This window comes from Chinchilla lanigera, unplaced genomic scaffold (assembly GCF_000276665.1).
Source record: "Chinchilla lanigera isolate Chin_1 unplaced genomic scaffold, ChiLan1.0 scaffold00016, whole genome shotgun sequence".
NCBI lineage: Eukaryota > Metazoa > Chordata > Mammalia > Rodentia > Chinchillidae > Chinchilla > Chinchilla lanigera.
The window spans coordinates 2,659,181-2,679,646 of record NW_004955417.1 but is presented as its reverse complement, the minus strand read 5'-3'; the positions used below and the strand labels follow the sequence as shown (position 1 = coordinate 2,679,646).

The 20,466-nt window shown below is 32.6% G+C and overlaps 1 protein-coding gene across 5 annotated transcripts in view; it reads right to left on the bottom strand.

The window, feature by feature from the left end:
• Positions 1 to 20,466, bottom strand: part of Ralyl (RALY RNA binding protein-like) — a 624,857-nt gene that overhangs the window by 68,260 nt on the left and 536,131 nt on the right. The window lies entirely within an intron of this gene.

Here is a 20,466-nt window from a genome sequence, read left to right as displayed (position 1 = left end):
AATACTTTAAGAAAAATCTTTAAAAACAGCTGAGTCTTACCATAAATACCTTATATTTAAAGGTATTTAAATTGGAATTAATAAATGCATTTCAATGATAAAACTATTATGATTCCTCTCCCTGAAATAACATATGAAAAAAATTGCCTATACCCACTCGTATATTATTCAAATTTCTAAAGCACTTTATATATATTTTAAGCTTAGTCATTACAACAATTCCTGTACAATGTAGCTCTAAAAAACTGAGGTAAGGACTTCAGTGGCTTGCTTCAAGTTTTATCACTAGTAAATGACAGAGCTGAGATTAGAGAAAAAGTCTCCCAAATCCGTATCTGGAGCTGTTTCCACCATACTGGCCTTCCTTCTCAACCTGGAAAAAATCTAAGTCTTATGTCTAACAAAGTGTCTGTACTTCAGAGTGATAAGTATATTTAATGTTATTTATTCATTTTATTGTGGTAAAATATACACAGCATCAGGTTTGCCATTCTAACAATTTTCAAGTATAGACTGCAGTAGTGTTAAATATATTCTCAAAGTTGTATAAATATTAGCACCATGTATTTCAAGAACTCTTCCATCATCTGAAACAGAATCTTTGTAGGCATCAATAACTTCTCCTTTCCACCTCCTATCAGGCCGGTAGCCTCTGTTCTATTTTGCCTGTATGCATTTGTGTATTGCTAGTGCTTCACAAATCATGCAGTCATAACTACAAAGTCATATATTATGGAATATTTGTTCTTTTTTGCACTAAACCTAGTATTTTCTTTTTTCTTTTTTTTTTTTTTTTTGGTTTTTCTCTGGTACCGGGAACCGAACTCATGACCTTGCGCTTGCCAGGCAGGCGCTTTTGTCACTGAGCTAAATCCCCAGCCCCTAAACCTAGTATTTTCAAGGGTCAATCATTTTGTAGCATATGTCAGAATTTCATTCTGACTTAAGGTTGAGTAACCACTCTGTGATTATTCACTTCTACATTTGGCCTATTTCTACTTCTCGTCTATTGTGAATATGATGATCTGAACATTGGTAGGAAAGTATGTGAATCATTTCACTCACATATACACCTACCAGTGGAAGCATATAATGATTCCATGTTTAACTTTCTGAAGAATTATGCACCACACGAATAATTTTGTATTTCTAAAGCTATTTACCAGTCCCTTATTTGTAACCATTCTCATGCTAAGAAAACTGAAAGAGCTGTACTAGGAAGGGATTGTTGTTCTTGGTTTGAAGGATAAATGTATTTGTATTTCCTCATAGGCATTAGACAGAGGAAAATGACTGATGTGGCTTATCTAATCTATGAATGTTAGTTGTACCTCCAGCACTGTCTAATGGAATACATAATGTTTAAATACAAGTTATGAAATGTAAAGTAGGAGCCTGCTCCATGTGAGTGAATAGAAGACAGAGTATAATCTAGACAGTGCAATGTTATATCCACCTAGGCAAACTAAGGAGGGCAATAAGACCATTGCCTGAAAAGTAACAACAAAAAATACGCACTTTGGTCTGAGAGCCACAGATTGTCAATGCTGTAATGAATCAGGGTTTAGGTTATATTTCTGGCATAGGCACAGTTATGATGTTGAGTTGAAGGAGTTTAAAGAAAACCTATTGGTTACCACCAAACTCCAAGCTACAAATGTCCCCTCAAAACTTTCTTGATACAGGGGTTGTTTCTTTCTCTGAGATTCATTTACTTCTGTTGATAATATGGTGCACAATGGATAATCAAACATACAGTGAATATTTAAATTTTAAAAACTGTTACAGTGAAACATACATTGCCATTTATCATCTTCAGATTAGTCCCCCTTACTTTGAACACACTGATCCCATTGTTCTTGCCACTTTCTGGGGGCGGTTCTGTAAGTCCTCTTTCATGTCTTTATGCAGTGTGATTGAAAGAAATATGGTGAGTGCTGTTGCTGAGTGACTTCTCATGGAAGTGGAAGCTTTGTGAAAACACTGCAGTGAGTCTTCCGTCATCTTATTCACTGGCTCTGTCACTGTGTGACTTTTGGCTCTTCCTCAAAGGCCAAATTACCACAAAAGGTAAACATTTTGAATCAGTTGGGGACATCAAAGAAGCCAGCACAGTGCAATTGCTTACATAAGAAGTCTTTCCAGAGATGCTTTAAAAATGGCAAGAATGATGTGATATGTGTTTGAAACCAGTGAGGATATTTTGGAGGGAAATAATGAAGATATGTCATTTATACACACAGTATTTTTTTTTTAATCACATTCCGTATGGTGACACTGGCCAAACACTTTTGCTGAGAACTCTCAAGTTTAACATTGTTATTCTTACTCAGAGTTGTTACGGGTAATCATCACTGTGTCTTATTTTGATTATTTTTAAGAATATGTTTTAGAATACAAATATATATATATATATATATATATATATATATATATATAGTATATAATACAATTCATGTTTGCCTAACATACACATGGTTTCCAATAATTAAAGCAAAGGAAAATTAATAAAAAACAGATTATCATTTTAGGAACATTGCATAGGTTTTTTTAAAAAAGCATGATACCGAAAAGGGTCATAGTCTAATTTGGAGACTACTCTTATTGCTTTTATGAACACAACCCTTACGATGTAGCATACTCATTCACATATACATTCATCAAAATTTGATGAAGAACACAAGTGACAGGGACTGCACTGGACACCTGGTTTTAGAAATAGCAATTTATGTTCTCTTTGTACAAAGTTCACATTCTACTTGAGTACCAAGATGGTCTCCACGTGCCTCTCAGTTTGACCAAAATTCAGACAGGTTGTTTTCGTGAATATACACAGGCTCCTGACCCCTTCACCTTTCTTGGAATATGCACTTTAGAAAGTTTACAATTGTATAATACTTTATTTCTCTGGGTAGAGGTAAATTTTCCAGAACTCTCCCCAAGAAACATATTTAATTAACAAGAAACATATCTCCTAGCACCCAATCTCCATTTCCTGTCTCCTTCCCTTCTCAGCCTCTACTTGTATTCTCTACTTCTATGAGGTCAACCTTTTAATCTTCCACATATGAAAGAAGGAATATGTATTAATATTCTATATAAAAGTCAGTAAGGTGTCTGAGTTACCAGCAGTTTACTACATATACCAAAATAGCTAAAGGAGAGTTTTTAATGTTCCCACTACAAAAAAATTGTTTGAGGTGATGGATATGATAAACATCCTTATTCAATCATTACACATTATCTGCATGTATTGAAATATCACACTGTACTCCATAAATACATGTCAGTATTTCTGTCACTTCAAAAAATAAAATGAAATAAATCACTGTGCAAAAATGCAACTTAAGAAACACCAATTACTAAATACAGATGATCAATCACACTGACCTACTTTCCCTATTTCCACTGTTTCTCCTGCTCTTAAAAACTCTCACTCCTTTTATTGCAGTGGAGTTTGTTCAATTCTGCCCCCATCTCAATATTCTTGAAACAAGTCTTTGACTTTTTGACATTCCTGGTGCAATTTTTCTTTGACAGTTGTATAGATAAAAAAACCAGTTAAGAAACAGAATCTGAAACAGAAAATACTCAGAAGCAAAGAAAGCACAGTAAAAAAGGAAGCTGGGGAGAACTACTAGAGCAGATTGCTGAAGGCTGGACTCTGAGGAGCAGACGTGTGACTGGAGCCTTGAAGGATGTGAAAGGATCTATCAAGAGCTGAAGAGAAAAAGGGGCAGACAGGGAAAAGGAAGCATAAAGACACAAGTCAGGAAAAATGTTGAGAGACTCAGTAATATAAGAAGGCAACTGATAGATACTGTCCTCATGCAGACCATAAATAAATGTCCTAGGTAGCCATGATACAGAAGAGATAGAGTATACATAGGTTCAAGGCATGTTTTGGATGTAGCTTGAGAAATTGCAGTGATTGTATTCTTTGTTGAGCGGGGAAAGATTGGGAAAAGAATCAGTGGAAACTTTCAGAGTTGGTATTGGACATAATAGTATTCAGATGCTTGTGATATAGTCAGGAAATAATTTCATGGGAAATTAAGTACTACCCGGTTAGAACTTGCTGGAAAAGTAAGTCTAGGACTGGTAAGCATATTGATAGTAATCAAGGTATCAAAATGTGAGATTTTCTTTAAGAGGAGATGTGGACAGAAAGAAGCCCAATCATGTGGATTTCACAACTTGGAGGTCAAGGAAGGAGAAGACAGAAAGATGAGTAGATGAAGTGTGTACAGGACAAATGGCTGAAAACCATGTATCTTTGAGAGTACGAGTTGGCGAATTATTAGATATGACGTTAGACCTTCTGTTTAATAGAATCACAAAAGGAACAGCCTGAGCAAAGCTTTTAGCAACTAGTCATTCAATGAATGATTTTTAAAAATTGTTTTCACACAGTTAAGATTTAAACAGATTTATCTCACTTCAAAGTTTGTGATTTTTCCTATTGCATCATATTTCTCTAGACTTTTGTTCATTTTAATTAGTTTAATAATATTAACATTTCAGAACATTTATTTTTATCTGACCTGTTAAATAGAGTAGTTTTAAGGTTGATAATTAAGATGGTGTCTTAGTTACTTTTCTTGCTGCTGAGACAAAATATCCAACACCCAAAGGTAAAGAAGAAAAGTTTATTTAACTGACAGTTTTTAGAGACTTCAGTCCGTAATCAGTTGGCTCTAAGGCAAGGTGGCATGGCAAATAGGAATCACATAAGAGACAGTTCTCCAGGCAAAAGGTAACAAAGCAAGCAAGGGAAAACCACAGCTCTTTCTATCCCTTATATCTTATTCAGGCTACTTAGGATGGGTAGCACTCACACTCTTAATCCTAGTGCACCCAATCCTAGCATTACACCATGAATTAATCACAGTGTCACACATTCTAGATCCAGCCATCTTTGAAAAACCCCCACCTATGATGGCATGAGGCTTTGCAGGGGACATCTAGACACAAACCATAACATAATATTTGATTATAGATGTATAAATTCATTTTAACATTTGTACATGTCCTCCCTCTTGTTGTAATCTCCGTGAGTCACAAGTATCCTCTTAGATCTTTGCTTCTTGGTTTTATTTTACTAGTAATATCTAGTAATCAGAAATTTAATAATAGCAATTATCATCATAATAGTAATTACATACATTAAGCAGCTACTAATTCCGGTAGCTATATTTGAGCAGGTACTCTTCATTAGACAGTGCTAGACATAGTGGGTGCTTTGAAAAACTATTGACTCATGGGACAAGTTTTTTTCCTGTAATGAAAATTGGCAGTGTATTCTGGTGTTATTGAAGTTATTTCCAAATGAATTCAGTGAGATAATATATGATCAAATTATTTATAGTTTTTTCTGAGACTCTAATACTATAATCTCAGACACAGGAGTTTAATTGCAAGAAGAAAATATGACACATGGCCAATTAATGAAAGCGATATTAATATGGATAATGGTAATGATTCCACTCATGTGTCTTATATTGTTAGGAAATACTTCAGTAATTTCACAGCTTTGTAGAAATTTGAAAGCACTCAAGAAAAAAAAGTTCATCTGTATTTTTTTCTCAATTGCTGTTTAAATTATCTTGTTCCACCTGCTTATTTTTTGTTCATTTTTGAATGCTAAGACATAGTTACAAGAAGCAATAATAGCTCAGTATCCTGAATTGTTTGATCATTCCATCCCATCGCCTGCTATCATGAACTCAATTTTACTTGCTAAAGTTAAAAACAAAATGAAATGCCCAAATAGACCTGTTTTGGTAATCACACCAAGACTGTTTTTGTTTTAATGCTTTGGTATTTTAGCAGAAGTACCTTAGCAGTAGTTGGCTTAGGTCGTAAACTATACAGTTAAGCTGGATTTCCAACAAAGCAGAAGCTATTCAAGAAGATGAACAGTCATCCAGAGTAAGTCTAATTCATCTGAGTTAAGTTACATCATTCCTGGAATGATGATAGGTTCCTGGAACCTATCAATTGTTTTCATTTATTTATTTTTTATATTTCTTCCCCTTCCCCAGATTCCGTTTTACAAAATCTCTTCTTTTTCTTTCTGTATGAACTTCTATTTGAAATTAGCTGTCAAGGGAAGGCATTATTAGGAGTCCTATTCAGTTTTATAAGGTATTTCAGATTTTCTACAATTTCCCTGTAGGAAAACTTTTTCAGTTCAGAAAGACCATTCTATCCACAGCAGTTTTTCCACTCATAAATTGAGTGTGTCACTATTTTGCTTATGGTCTAATATATTCTGTTTTGAAGAGATGAACTTTCATAATGTTTACTTTAAGAACTTCATACGACAGTCCAGTTTCTAGGCCACTAAAAATGAAATAAGAAAGAGTTAGATACTTAGGCCACTCTCCAGGAGGAAAGTAAATCCAGGAAATACCAATGCTTTCAATGTTTGGTACACGGCCAGTAGTAGGGAGTTGACTTTTTTAGGCAAGTAACATGATGGCTTAGAACATTTAAAATGAACAAATATTCCATATTATTTATTTCAAAATGTGGCATACTATTATTATTTTAATTCTACCTGTCAATGTACCTTTATTCTTGTTGTACAGATTCTCTCAACATCTAGTGGGAAATTAGAATTACATAAGTAATTGCTCAGAATCATATGCTGCATTCTTTCTTTTACTATTGAAGTTTAAATGAGGACTACATAACTTTTCTGGAATTTCATTTAAACTTTTTCACTTATACAAGAGGAATAACAACTCATTTGGTTTTACAATACATGCAATCAATTTTGTCTAATCCCTTTGAATACATAAAACCGGTTTCATATGAGTAGGCTAATACACAAAGCATTTTTTTTATTTTGCCTCACAAAACTTCATTAAAATATAATCTGAAGAATATTAACAAAGTCTCTAGCATATGCAGGAAGCATTTTAATGATTTTTAAGCAGACATCCCTATGCTAATAACTATTACTATAGCCTTCTCAATTATTATTTCTGGCTTCCTAAATTAAATTGAATAGTGTATTATTGAGTGCTTATTGTAAGTCAGGGGTAATACCGAGATTTGTGGATAACGATATCTGCAGACCCTCCCAAAATGTAAACCTAAGTGTAAATGATTTAACAAATATACATATGACTGTAACTTGAAGCAGAATTTAATAAATGCCAAAAAGCACCAAACTTTCTTTTCAATGAATTAAAAGAAACTAGCACTATAAATGAAATGAAGTAACTACTTTTATTTTCTAATACCTTTGTTATGAGCTTTTGTTTTATTTTTATATAACATAAGTAAAATTTTACAGAAAATAAATATCAAAACATAGACATGATCTGTTACAAGCTTATTGGCAAAAGATTTAGAATGAACTAATAGGGATTTGGGGAACACAACAAATCTTCATTAAAAATGACATTTTATTTCAAGTATATGTATGTACATGTATATTTATTTATATATTATGTTGCTAGGGATTGAACCCAGGGCCTTAGCACTGGGCTACATCCCTAACCCTTTTCCTATTTTTTAAAATTTTGAGACAAGGTCTTGCCAGGTCATTAAATTGCCTAAAGTAGACTCAAACTCCTGATGCTCCTGCCTCAATATTTTAGAGTGTGGGGATTACAGCTGTGTCCTACTGTCCCTGGCCAAAAGATGACATTTTAATTGGACCTTGTAAAGGTTTGGTCCTTTTGAAAAGTCAAAAAAAAATTGTGGTGGTAGAAAAATGAGGAACAAGTGTAAAGAACACTTCATATGAAGATTATTTGCTCTTTAACATGACTGTTCTTTAAAAAAAAAAAAAACCTGTGGTTAGGTTTGAAACCCATGAAAGCAGAGATATTATATGGGATAACTGCCTGCATTTACAGAGATTAAAAAAAAATCAGCAGTCTTTTCAGATGTTCCTACAGAATCTTGCTTCAAATTTACCATGAAATTTTGATATACATTACCAGCTCTCAGTCTCTACAGTTGAATGGATCATAATTTTTCCTAGATATATGAACAAAAATCTGTTTATTTTTGCTTTAGAGGATACATATAAAAGTGTAAATACATGGTAGTGCATGTGTATGTGTAAAAAATATATATCCACATCCATAGTGAAAATTCAAACACAATAAAATAAGATATTCAGTCTCTTATTGACAAAATACTCTATTTTCTACTAAGGGCTTTTGGAATGGGGTGGAAAATTCAAGTGGAAATCTAAAGGATTATGACATATTAATAAAGTTTCTGACTAATTGTGAATGAAGACATTTCCTTAAGAAGAGAAAATGGCCAAGAATTTGAGAAGATTCAAATAATCCACCCAAATCATTTAAGAATTCTGATATTTCACTTACTGTGAGTCATGTTCACTGTCTCATACCCTTACAGAATGACTTCTCTAATTGAAAGACCAGTGATGTGAAGTATGAAGAGTCAATTTTAGAAATAAAAGAGAAAAAAGATATAAAAGGTGAATTATTTTTCCCTCTTTGGGCTAAGTTAACATGGATTTTGAGTCTGGAAGTATTGCCTTGAATGGAGAAGGCTAGTCTCTGTCTAAGTGAGAAAATTTAAACACGCACTTGTAATTCCAAAATCGTTTGGGGGTTTTACTTTTGTTTTCCAGTCTACAATAAATGGAAAAATATGCATAATTTCTCTTTAGTTCATAATTATTTTTATAAAGCTGCAATGAGAGTTAAATTTTTTTTCTATAAACAGCATAGGATACTTAATAAGTGAACTATACATGTGATAGTAGAGAATAAAATTCTAGTTATTTTGAAGGCTTGGTCTGAGACGTTCAGCCTTTCGTGGACCAGTACAAACACCTCCAAACTAGAACTGTGGTCCAAGTCATCGTCACACTTTTAAATCATCATGATTGCTGTTAATGGCTTGAAAGTATTCTTCTCAGAAATCCCCAAATGAACAAGTAGAACAACAGTAAAAACAAAGCCCTACAGTTACTCTGCCTAGCACATAAGAGAACATACAGACTCCAACATTCTGACCTCTCCAACATGTATCTTCTTTCTCCACCATCTCTCAGTATTTTTTTAATTAACCCTAATCCTTCAGCATTTCTTAGCACTGGCTCTTTGTCTGACATTGCTCTTAGGTCTCAGGTAGAGAGATTCTTTCATCTCTACAGTGTTTTATTTTAATGTGCTACAAGTAGATATTAATAAAGAAAATGTGAAGAAGTATTTTTCCAACTTCTATGAAAAATAAAACAAAATTTCTTAACAAGATAAAAATAGCAATAGTTATACATTGTTATATATAAGTTTACATAGTTATACATAGTCTTCAAAGTTTTAAAAAATGACCGAAGTGTTATTCAGAGTACAAATCATAGTTAAAAAATTTCTTTTTTACAAAGAACAAATAAACAGATAAAATCACACTTTCTGTTCAATGAACTAAGAGAAACTACTAGTATAAATGAAACAAATTAGCATGTATATTAAAACGTTTTTGAAACAATCACATAACTTGAGGAAATATTTGTACTTCTCCCTATTTTTCTTTATCTTCTATTTTGCTCTTCCTCTCTCTCGCTTGCTTTTGCTCTCCCTCTCCCTCTCTCTCTCTCAAAAAAAAAAACTACATGACATCTAAATTTGTGTGTCTGAGTTTTTTTACATAACATCATATTCTCAAATTGCATCCAATATTTACCTACAAATGCCTCAAGTTTATCTTTATGGCAAAATAGTACTCCATTGTGTACAAATACCACATTTTTGAATCGATTCATGGACACACACATTGTTTCAAAGATGTACTTATAAACTGGAGCATGGGTATGCATTTGAATTGGCTCAATTGATTGCTCAGTAGCAAGTTTCCTGCTCTTTTCCATCCATCCACATATGTTGTATCTTCTTTCTTCTGTAAATGCATCCATTCCTGAAGGCTTAACTCAAATGTCACATGTTCCTCAATTATAATATTTACTGAGTGGGTTAAATGCCACTTAGGTGCTTTCCCTTGAATAGTCTTTTTGTATTTACGTCTGACTCATCCTCATCAGCTCCTGCTGTTCTTGTCACTTAGCTAATCTATATGGATTTATTTCTTTTGGCCTTTTCCCTTTTCAAGCCAATCCATTAATAATCTTGTCTTCAAAGCTTCTTGAAGCTTAATTGAATTTATCTGAGTTTCTTGACACTGAAATTTTCAATTAAATATTCTAAAAGAGCTCTTGCCAGAATCCAGTAAATTTCATCCATTCCTTTAACTAAATTTAATTACTAATGGGCAAGCCCCATTCTGGTAGGTTCTTACACATAAATCTACTCAAACGTATATTGTCTTTGACCATCCATACGTCTGTCTTAGTGAGATGATGACATCTGACAGGACAAGCTGTTTGTAGCCACCCTGGAAATGTTTTGTGAATCTAACAAATAGACTTCTGGGTAAGTTTCTGCTATAGTATTTCCTTTCATAAGAAAATATAATTGTTCATATTAGAATTTTCAAACACCTGAATACAAATATAGGAAGATATAAACTGTTACAACTGACATATTGGATTATATCATTTCTATTTTGTCAACATACTGTCAGCTCCTCACTTTGTGATAAAGGAGCTGTGACTTGTAAGCATTTCTTTTACCAGGTGGCAGTGTTAGTGATGCCAGCGTGGGGCACTGGAGAAAAACTGCATGGCACAGAAGAGGAAGAATCAGCTTTTCCCACGTTCTCCTGGGCCTTTCTCCTCATTCTGATATCATGACTTCCAATCGGGTGTCATAGACTCAGTGATAATCACTGGCATTGCAGCAGGAGGCTTTCTTTTCACACTTCCAGGCCGCAACGTCCCAATAAATGTCTCTGCCAAACAGCAGGCTGCAGTCACACCCTCTACGATGAAACCCGAACGTCACTGCTGGGGAAAATGGCTCTTCAAGATTGTTTCTTGATCGGGTTAGTATACCTCATTGTTATCCCACACATTTTCTATTCCAGTGCTAGACTGCAGTCATAAGAAGTCAATTATTGTTTAGCTGTTCATAAATCTTCCCATTAAATTTTTGCTGTTAAAATTTTTAGTGTGATTTTTTTGTGCCCAAATTACTAACTGGATCAAGATGAAGCATTTTCAACAATTCAGTTTAAGTACTTTTTATATTCTATGCATCTAAAAATGGCCATATATGACATGTAGTCAAAGGGTGCCAGTTGTCTATTTATAAATAAATGCTTTTCATATTACATACAGTTGATATTTGTATTATTCTGATTTCACTTATTGGATTAAAATGATTTTTCTGAAGTGTTTCTCCAATGTAACATACCAGCTGCACAATTCTTCCTGTTGGAGACAAGCTGGAAAATATTTGAGTGATGTCAAAAGGGATGAGAGTAATAATAATTAATGATAATGATGTTAGCAGTTAAGATTTATTGACTACTTAACTTTTACCTGTCACTGTTCTGAGTGCTTTATATATCAAACATTTTCACATCATTTGATTGTATTACAAATCCATTCAGATATCATCTTTGTTTTACAAATGAGAGAAACCAGGCATCTGTAAGACTAATTAAAATCCCCAGGATAAGCCATATTGTGTATGGTTTACCAGATTATTGGTGCATGGAATACTTAGGTGTTTTTGTTAGTTGCAAGCTCAATATAAGGCATGAGTGAGTACCAAATGAAATATTAGTTGAAATTAAGTGTAGTATCTTTTTTAAAAGAAGAAATAAACTTTCACATTTGAGGCTTCATTGGAAATATTTAGCTTAGCACATATCAGTGCACTTTTAAAAGGATTTTGAATAACTGGAACACTTGAAGATAAGGAAAATTAAAGTGGTAAAAAAAGCCTCAAGCAATGAGTCTATATGAATTAAATAAAGATGTTTGGTCTAGTGAAGAAAGCCTTTGGGAAGGAAGGTAGGTCACTATTTAAATATTCGGATGACTGTGGAGGAGTTCAATTCATTCACTGTGACTCCAAAAAGAGAATAGCAATTACGAAGATGAATGTTACTGACAAATATAATAAAGATACAGGATGATGTTGACAATAACTTAATATTATAGTTGTTTAGGAAAAGAATGGAATCATAGAACAGAAAATATCACAGGAAGACACTGTGATATAATGTAACACACAAAAACATCAGGTGAACCTTAAAACAATTTGGTGGAGATTTTTTCGAGACGAAAATGAATGCACTGCATCGTTCTGGGCGACCTTCCAAGCTGAAGTTTCAAAATTTTATTAAATTCATGTTATAGCAATAAAATACAACATTTAGATATTCACAGACACATGGGGAAGCTGGTGACCTGAACTTGGCTCCCTTTTCTTTAGTGTCTTTTACAGTCTCTTACACTTTCTTCAAACAAACGGATGCTGGCCCTAAAAAAGTAAAAACCAAACCTTTATTTTATCTAGAAAAAAATGAAATGAGTACTTCTTTCAAAACCTATGAGATACAGAATGCTTGACTCAGAAAATTTTGTTGCTTTCATACCCTGATTCCTAAAGAAGACAGGTGGAAAAAAGAAAGAAAAATAGCTTGGTCTCATTAGAAAAAGAGCAACCTAATAAACTGAAGTAAACCAGAATGATGAAATTAATATAAAGTTCAGGAATGGAAATCAGCCAACATAATCCAGCACAGAAGCCAAATGAAAGGAGAAAAAATGTTTAATTAGTAGATGTGAGAGGTATTTAATAAATTTAAGAGACTCCTTATAATGTAGTAAAATAAAATAGTAATAATAAAACTACTTAAATGTAATAGACTATGTTTCAAAAACAAATGGGAAATATTTCAATTATATTATAGTTATAAAATAGCAAATCATTTAAATTAAAAGCAAAACAATAGCTTTTAGTGCTATTATAGTAATAAAAATATCTTTGAGGTTTTTAGCAAGTCTTTATATACTAAAATTTATCATCCTACTATGCACTTGTATCTAGTGGTTTGAATTACTCATCTTTTTAATGTACTTAGCTATTCATAAATGCTCTCTATATTCTTTTTATTAAAAAGTCATACTGCACATTACCTAAGTATTTCCTTCAAATATTACAAAAACAAAAGGGACATATTGAATGTCTATGAATTTGACTTACATTCTGTAAATTATCATCTCCAAGAGACCTATCTAATTGTTATGCTTTTTATTTTTTCATACTGATTAAAATGCCAATTCTTATCACCAAATCATATATCTGTGCAAAAGTTAGTTCCTCCATGTCATCTTACAATTCTTGAGAATTTGTTTTATTTTGAAAGAAAATAAAATGAGAACAATAGCAGCTCACCAACATCATAAACGTAAACAAAACAAAGCAAATGCATTAACAGTGACACAGGGTTTCAAAACAAAATGATAGGAATGAACAGCAGTTGTTATACTACATATTGTTATCTTCAAGGAAGTTGCTCAGATTATCAGATGTAAGAATGGAAGATTGCTCAAACCATTAAAGAGAATAAAATACTATTATTAGATAAAACAGTAGAGATAATATAGAATTTCACTGGACAAGATGGTAGGAATTCACAATGGGTGTGCCATTGCATATTGTTGTCTTCAAATCAGTTACTTAGATTACCAGATACAAGCATGCAAAATTGGTCAGAATACTTTATACAATGGAGTATTACTCAGCTATAAAAAAAGATAAACTCGAGGCTTTAGTAGGTCAATGGATGCAATGAGAGACCATACTCATAAGTGAAATATATCAGACCCACATGTGTAAACATCATATTATCTCCCTGGTGTAGGAACCTGACAGAATAAGTAAAACTCAAAATGTACAATAGATAATAGGAAAGGGAAAGAGATTGCTCAAAGGAAGGAATGACTGGGATGAGGGAAAGAAGAAAAAGAAAGAAGGAAGGCAAAATACATAGATAGATGATAGATGATGATAGATAGATAGATAGGTAGATAGATAGATAGATGATAGATAGATAGAGAGATGTATATAGAAGAATAGCTGAGAATTTTAGATCTCACCTACCAGGTGAGCTTTATAGATATGTCAATTTTTCCCACCTCCACTATCATTTTTCTACCACTTACTGTCAACAAATCATTTTCTCTTCTATGATCTTCTCATTAAAGAATACAACTAAATAACTATATAATATATACTTTAGATGAGGTTTTTTTCCTTATGATACTGGTGTCTGAGGCTGAGAAAACAAGAATAACAGTCACTGTCACAGAATTTTCCCTGGGCTTGGTACACAATAGAAGATACTTCCTGCTAAAGTTTTCCTGTTACCTTTACAAATAAAAAATAACATAGCTGAACACAGAATTCTTTGATTATAATTTTTTTCTCCAAGATTTTCATTATTGTGTACATGGTTTTATACATAGCAGAAAAAACTGAGTCAAATTTTATCTTTTATATTAATGATAATTCTTTTACTTATTCTTTGAATAGATGCAGATTTTCTTATATTTTTAAAATTTAAAATTGAAGAAAAGCAATGAATTATACTTTACCTTTTATTACTTACTCTTGTGTTCTATAAAATTGTTCTCTTTGGAATATCTATTACTTGCAGATTAAACTCAATGATCTTTCCTCTAATTTTTTTCTGTGTTCCCAATTTTTCCATTTTATTTTTCCACTACTTTGTTCAGAGAACAGTTGTCAAAGCTTTCTTTACTCTGTTAATGAGAAGGCTTTTTAGTCCCTGTAGCATCAGATCTTTCATTAACTACCAGAAATGAAGCAATGTATTGATTTAAGGGTTTTGGTAAAGATTACTTTCTTCTTATAACTTGTTTCTTAGAGGTGCTTTCTTCCTGAGCAATACTGAGCTAAGGAAACAGATATTTTCTGTAATATCCTGCCAGTTTCTAGAATTAAATCTTATTCAGAGGAGTAAACTATCTTTGAACCCTCAGAATATTGCTATTTATTTGTACTGAATATTTTTTCATTTGTTTCCAGGGGAATTTTTTCTTGTTCATTGTTTTTCCGATTTTCAGTCAATATTTAATGTTCATAATGTTATGACTATGTGAACATTATTTACAGTTGAACAATATTCTGTGCAGGGATTAAACTTCCTTCTGGTACAGACTATTGGTTACTTGGCATTTATAATTCTCCATTTTCTCATTCCTATAGCTGTCCATCTTCCTGGTGCAGCCCAGGCCGGTCCTTTCTAGATCTGCTTCAAAGTCACCATCCTGGTCCTGCTTTTCACTTGAGGACTTCCTGCTCTTTGGTGGTGGAATCCCTCTTTCCCTTATGTTTTATCCAATGCTTTTGGTAACACAGCATCCTGTAGGTTTCTTAGAAAGGGTGGTGAATCATTAGGTTTCTAAAAATATGTTTGATCATTATTATTTGTGGATTCCATATTTGCAAATTTGCAAACTAATTTGTAACCCCACAATCAAAACTGGCAAAACTCTTTCAATCATTCAGAATCGCAAAAAATTCAAGTCCTCCAGGTGTTCCTACCTGGGGTTAATTAACAAGGTGATATGTGACACTGTGCCTCTTAAGTATCAAAGTGTATACAAGCATCTTTTTTATTGGTGATCTACTTGTCTTTTTATTTTTTTTTTTTGCACTCTTGTATTCTTTTTGTGTTAACTTTGCTGTTTTAAATGGTTCCAAACATAATGTTGAAATGCTGTCTAGAGTTCTTAAGGGCAAGAGAACTGTGAAGTTACTTATCAATAAAAGACATGTTTAAATAAGCTTTGTGTAGATATGAAATATATTGCTATTGGCTCTGAATTCGATGTTAATGAATCTAGAATACATACTAATTAAGGTATCTTTATACTGAAACATGAAAAAGCAAGATTATGTATTGCTTGACTAGGAAAAAAAGTGAGCAGAAGCTTTCAGAAACCCAATGCAATATTTTCCCTAGAAACAATGTTTTACAAAGTGATGATGCAATGTTTGCAGAGTCTTAATAGCCTATAATTATTCTCCAAGGTATCTTCTATACCTTCATGGATTGATTTATAGTGTTCCTTTTGAGTCACTATGTTGAGCACTTTGCTGTGCAAAAATTCATCATTGTTAGTATGAGAACATAGTTCTGTAGTACTTATTTGATAGTATTTTATCTCTGGTTACTCTTAGTAAAACAATTCTTAGCAAAATATTCAATGACTGGTATGTTTGGTTTAAAATCTTTATTTCATTTCTCCTTTTTGAGGGATATTTTTAAATTCATAATCCAAACTTTTACTCAACTTTTAATTTTGGCTAGAATGCTTTAAAGTTTCTTTTATTTTCCATTTATTGGTTTTTGATATTTTAACAATATAGACACAATATATACCATATTTCTGTAAATATTAATTCTAGATTTTATTTGTAGATATTTTTAGTTAAGTTTTGTGCTCCCCATACTTCCTCTATTTTGTGGAGTTTTCTTTCTTCTTTCAAATTCTTTTCAACATCTGGTGATTCAGAGGAAGGCACCCAAAAACTAAAGCAAAATTATTGTACGTCTGTGTGTATGTGTGTATGCATATGTGCTTGTCCCTCCAAAACCTCATGCAGTCATGGGGCAGGCTTCTATAGTTTACGATTGATTCACGATCCAATGCTGGGATTATGGGTATGAGTGCTACACCCGCCCTAGGGTGGGGAGCCTGCATACAATATAATGGAAAGAAAGAGGCTGGTGTCCCTCCTCCCTTTTTGCCTTTCTTGCTTTTGCTGTTTTCTGCTGCCATGAACAGTTGCCCTCTGCCATGTGCCACTCTGCCTTGGAGCCAGCTGAGTATGGACTGAAACCTCCACTAACTGTGAGCTAAATAAACCTTTCCTTCCTTAATTCTGGGCATCAGGCATTTTGTCTCAGTAATGAGAGAAAAGTAACCAAAACACCTAGATATCATAGAACTGTCAAAATGATATACAAAACTTTAAATATCTACTTTTGTTTTTTTCCAGTCATAGACTGGTTAAACTGATTTATTGATTGACAGTTTTATTGAATAGCCCATTTAAAGCACCATTCTTATCCACTTTTACATTTTTGTTTTGTATCTATCAATCTAACTTGACTAGAATATTGCACTTAATACATCCTATCTAACTGTATAACTGAATTGATATTCCAAAGATCAAGAACCTGGGAATGAAGCCTCAGTTAGGAAGAAATTGGATTGTATGACATTCACTTCTTATTTTTAACCTCTGGTTTGTACTTTGGAGGTTTAAGTAATTAATTGTGATTTCAAAATGATGTGAGCTACAGAATAGGTAATACATTCCACTAAGTAATTAAGTCTAAATATATTCGGTATCTTCTTTATCTAACATTGCCAAAAATAAATGTCAAAATAATGTATTTTACTAAATTCTCCAGCAATGATGATTTGGTGGTGTGATCTCTGCAATATGTAAGAAAAGCTCAATGTTTAATAGCAAACTCTCCCTGTCTCCTATATTGTTACAGAATAGCAATAGACATTGTTATCACACAGTATTCTTCACTCACATTGTGCCCTTCAAATAATGAATTGATGTACTTAATGAAACTGGACAACTGTTCCTTGCACAAAGGCCAGAAGCACTATCAAATCCTTTCTCTAGAGCTTAAAACCCAGAGCTGGCAATTTAAGAATGTTAGAAATGAATGTTTTGATTTATAGGGCATCTGCCTACTCTACGAGTTGGTGGCCTTACATGGGAATTTGGAGTAGTTAGCCTGACACAGTTCTACTGAGATTAATGTGAATAATCAAAGGGCCATGATTTACAGAGCACATCTTTAAAACAGCTTCTCTAGAAGCCTCACTTTTTAAATGGTTTTCAAGATTTTTAGGGTCCAATTGGGCTATAACATAGACTTTATTGATATACTGAATGTGTGATATGATAATTTAGCCAATAAATGGAAGAAATGTCTTATCAAGTGTTTCATTTTTTACATGCTTTTCACTGAAGGTAAGATGAAACTGTAGTCAAGGGTCACCTACTGTTGCATTAAACCACAGGCTCATAACTTCATTTTGAAGTACAACATGGCCTGCAGCTTCTAATGGTATGTTTTAAATGTTATCTAGTAAAAATTTCACTAAAGAAATAATAAGGTCTCTAAAAACCTGAAACACTTGGAGGCTAACTGACCATTTTCATAGCTATCTTATTTGGTGCATTCCAAAAAAAATAGCTACTGAATATGTCTTATTTTTTTTCCTCATAAGCTCTTAAAGCATAAGTGATGGCTGGCTTTTGCTGAGATTTGGCAGGTATCAATTATATTGGGATAACTTATTTGTTCTGCAGGACTTTAGTAGAAAATCCTCTTAAATCACAAAGTATTTCTGTACTTTGAGGATGTCATTAAAAGCATTGAGAAGGTCACGTTTTGAGATTGATGACATAAAGATCAGTCATTCTTAGATGGGTGAAAAGACTGCAGTTGGGAAGTGAGGCTTTAAACCCATCCTACAAATCTAAGCATCTCAATGCCTTTAGAAGCAATAAATAACTTCTAATGTATGTGATTATTTTCATGAATAATTAAAGCTCCTGCTTAGACATTCATGATGATTCAAATGAAAATGACATTGAGATGAGAAATTACCAGCTTTCTCAATAAAATCCTCAGACGAGTTCAGAAAGTTCCATTTCAAAATGGCTACTAATACTCAGTGTGTTTTTATGAAGATATCATAGCTCACTAGGACTTTACTTAAAATGACATCTACTTTAACTCTATGAGAATCAGTAAGTATTATTTGACCAACACAGGATAAAATAGTAAATACTTCAAACTATCTAAGATGAGTGCTATTTTTACTGTTCACAAATTATTTAGATAATTAAGATTCAATTGGAAACTCAGCTTTAAGTATATTTCATGATGTTAAAATAGAAGGTATTTATTTTCTTCTAATGTGCTTGATTAGTTTTTCTTTTTCTTTGAGGGAGTTAAAATCTAGTAAAATGAAATAAAAATATTTTCTTCATTTATTTTGCATTCTTATCTCTAATGAATGATTGTTGATTGTTTTCAGAGTTAATTTTAAAAGTATGTGGGGTTAACACCTTATTTTAAATTGACTCAGTTTCCATTTCTATATATTTGTTTATAGAATACCTAAATAATTTAGTCACATTTGTGTTTCAATATACTCAATATGTGTATCCTTCATCATTTATATAGTATAATTGTCTTTTTAGATGTGATACAACACTTCAAAAATTTCATAATTAGGAATGGGGATATAGCTCACTGGAATTCCTATACAATGCTCATGATGTACCAGGTTTAATCCCAAGAACTGGAAAATAACAATAATAACAACAAAGAAACTTTTTCATGATTTGCAAAAAATGTACCAGTAGCAATAAGGAAACAATGGTGGTGTTTGTAACTCTGTATTGTCTGCACTGTTCTTTTGCTATTTTGTAAAAGGTTGTTGTCTGTTAATGCTTTCCTCCTTTTACTTTTAAAATAAAATATATACATATAGGTTAACATACCTTTTAAAGATTTGATATTTTAAATTTGATTCCATAATAACACAAAAGATTAGCTTTTCTCATGAATGACTTTCTTTCATGAATGACTTTCATGAATAACTTTCATGAATGACTTTCTTATGTGTATTTGATATATATATAAATATATATGTGTATATGTATTGATAACATTTATTTTGACATGTGTGATATGAAGTGATTATAAATATTCAATAGACTTTAAAGGATTTCTCATGCAATTTACCCTTTTAAAATCATTAGGCAGTGGAGATTGAAAATCTTTATAAGTGAGATTTTGGGGAGTACACTTAGATTATTCAGTCAATATTTTTTAAATTTCAGAATTTTAGCAATATTTTATGTTAATCAGATAAATAGCCTATGTGACAACAGACTTATTATTGAGTTAAATGGATTTATTATTTCATGATTCATATGATCAAATATCCAAATTTGGGGGAAGGAAATTTGCCTATGATATATAAAAATACCAATTCTCAAAGTGAAACTGATATGAATTGTGACATTTTGGTTATATGATACTTTATTATATCAAAAAATTAGTGGTTGAACTGCTGGTAACACTCTTGAAATATCATCAGCTATAAAGTACTGCACTATTGCTTCCTTTGTAAGAAGAACTTAAATAAATCTATTTAATGATCCTATGCATTTTCTTCCCTCCATGTAACTCTGTATCCCTGCCTGCTATAATCTGCAGTTATTTCCTTTTCCCTGAGGAGAACAATTCACTGAAGAAATAAAAACCATTTCAATCACAATCAGATCCTCTGTTTCTGGAGACTTTTTCATGTGTAAGGACTGAGGAAGACTTTTCTTAATGAATATTGTATTTTATTATTGAAGAGTAGGGGGTTCTTGCTTCTTATATAAACACGTCCTACAGCCTCTGTGCTCAAGATGCCACTGTCAAAATATGCACATAATGATTGATTACCCAATTTATTGGTGATATTGTATA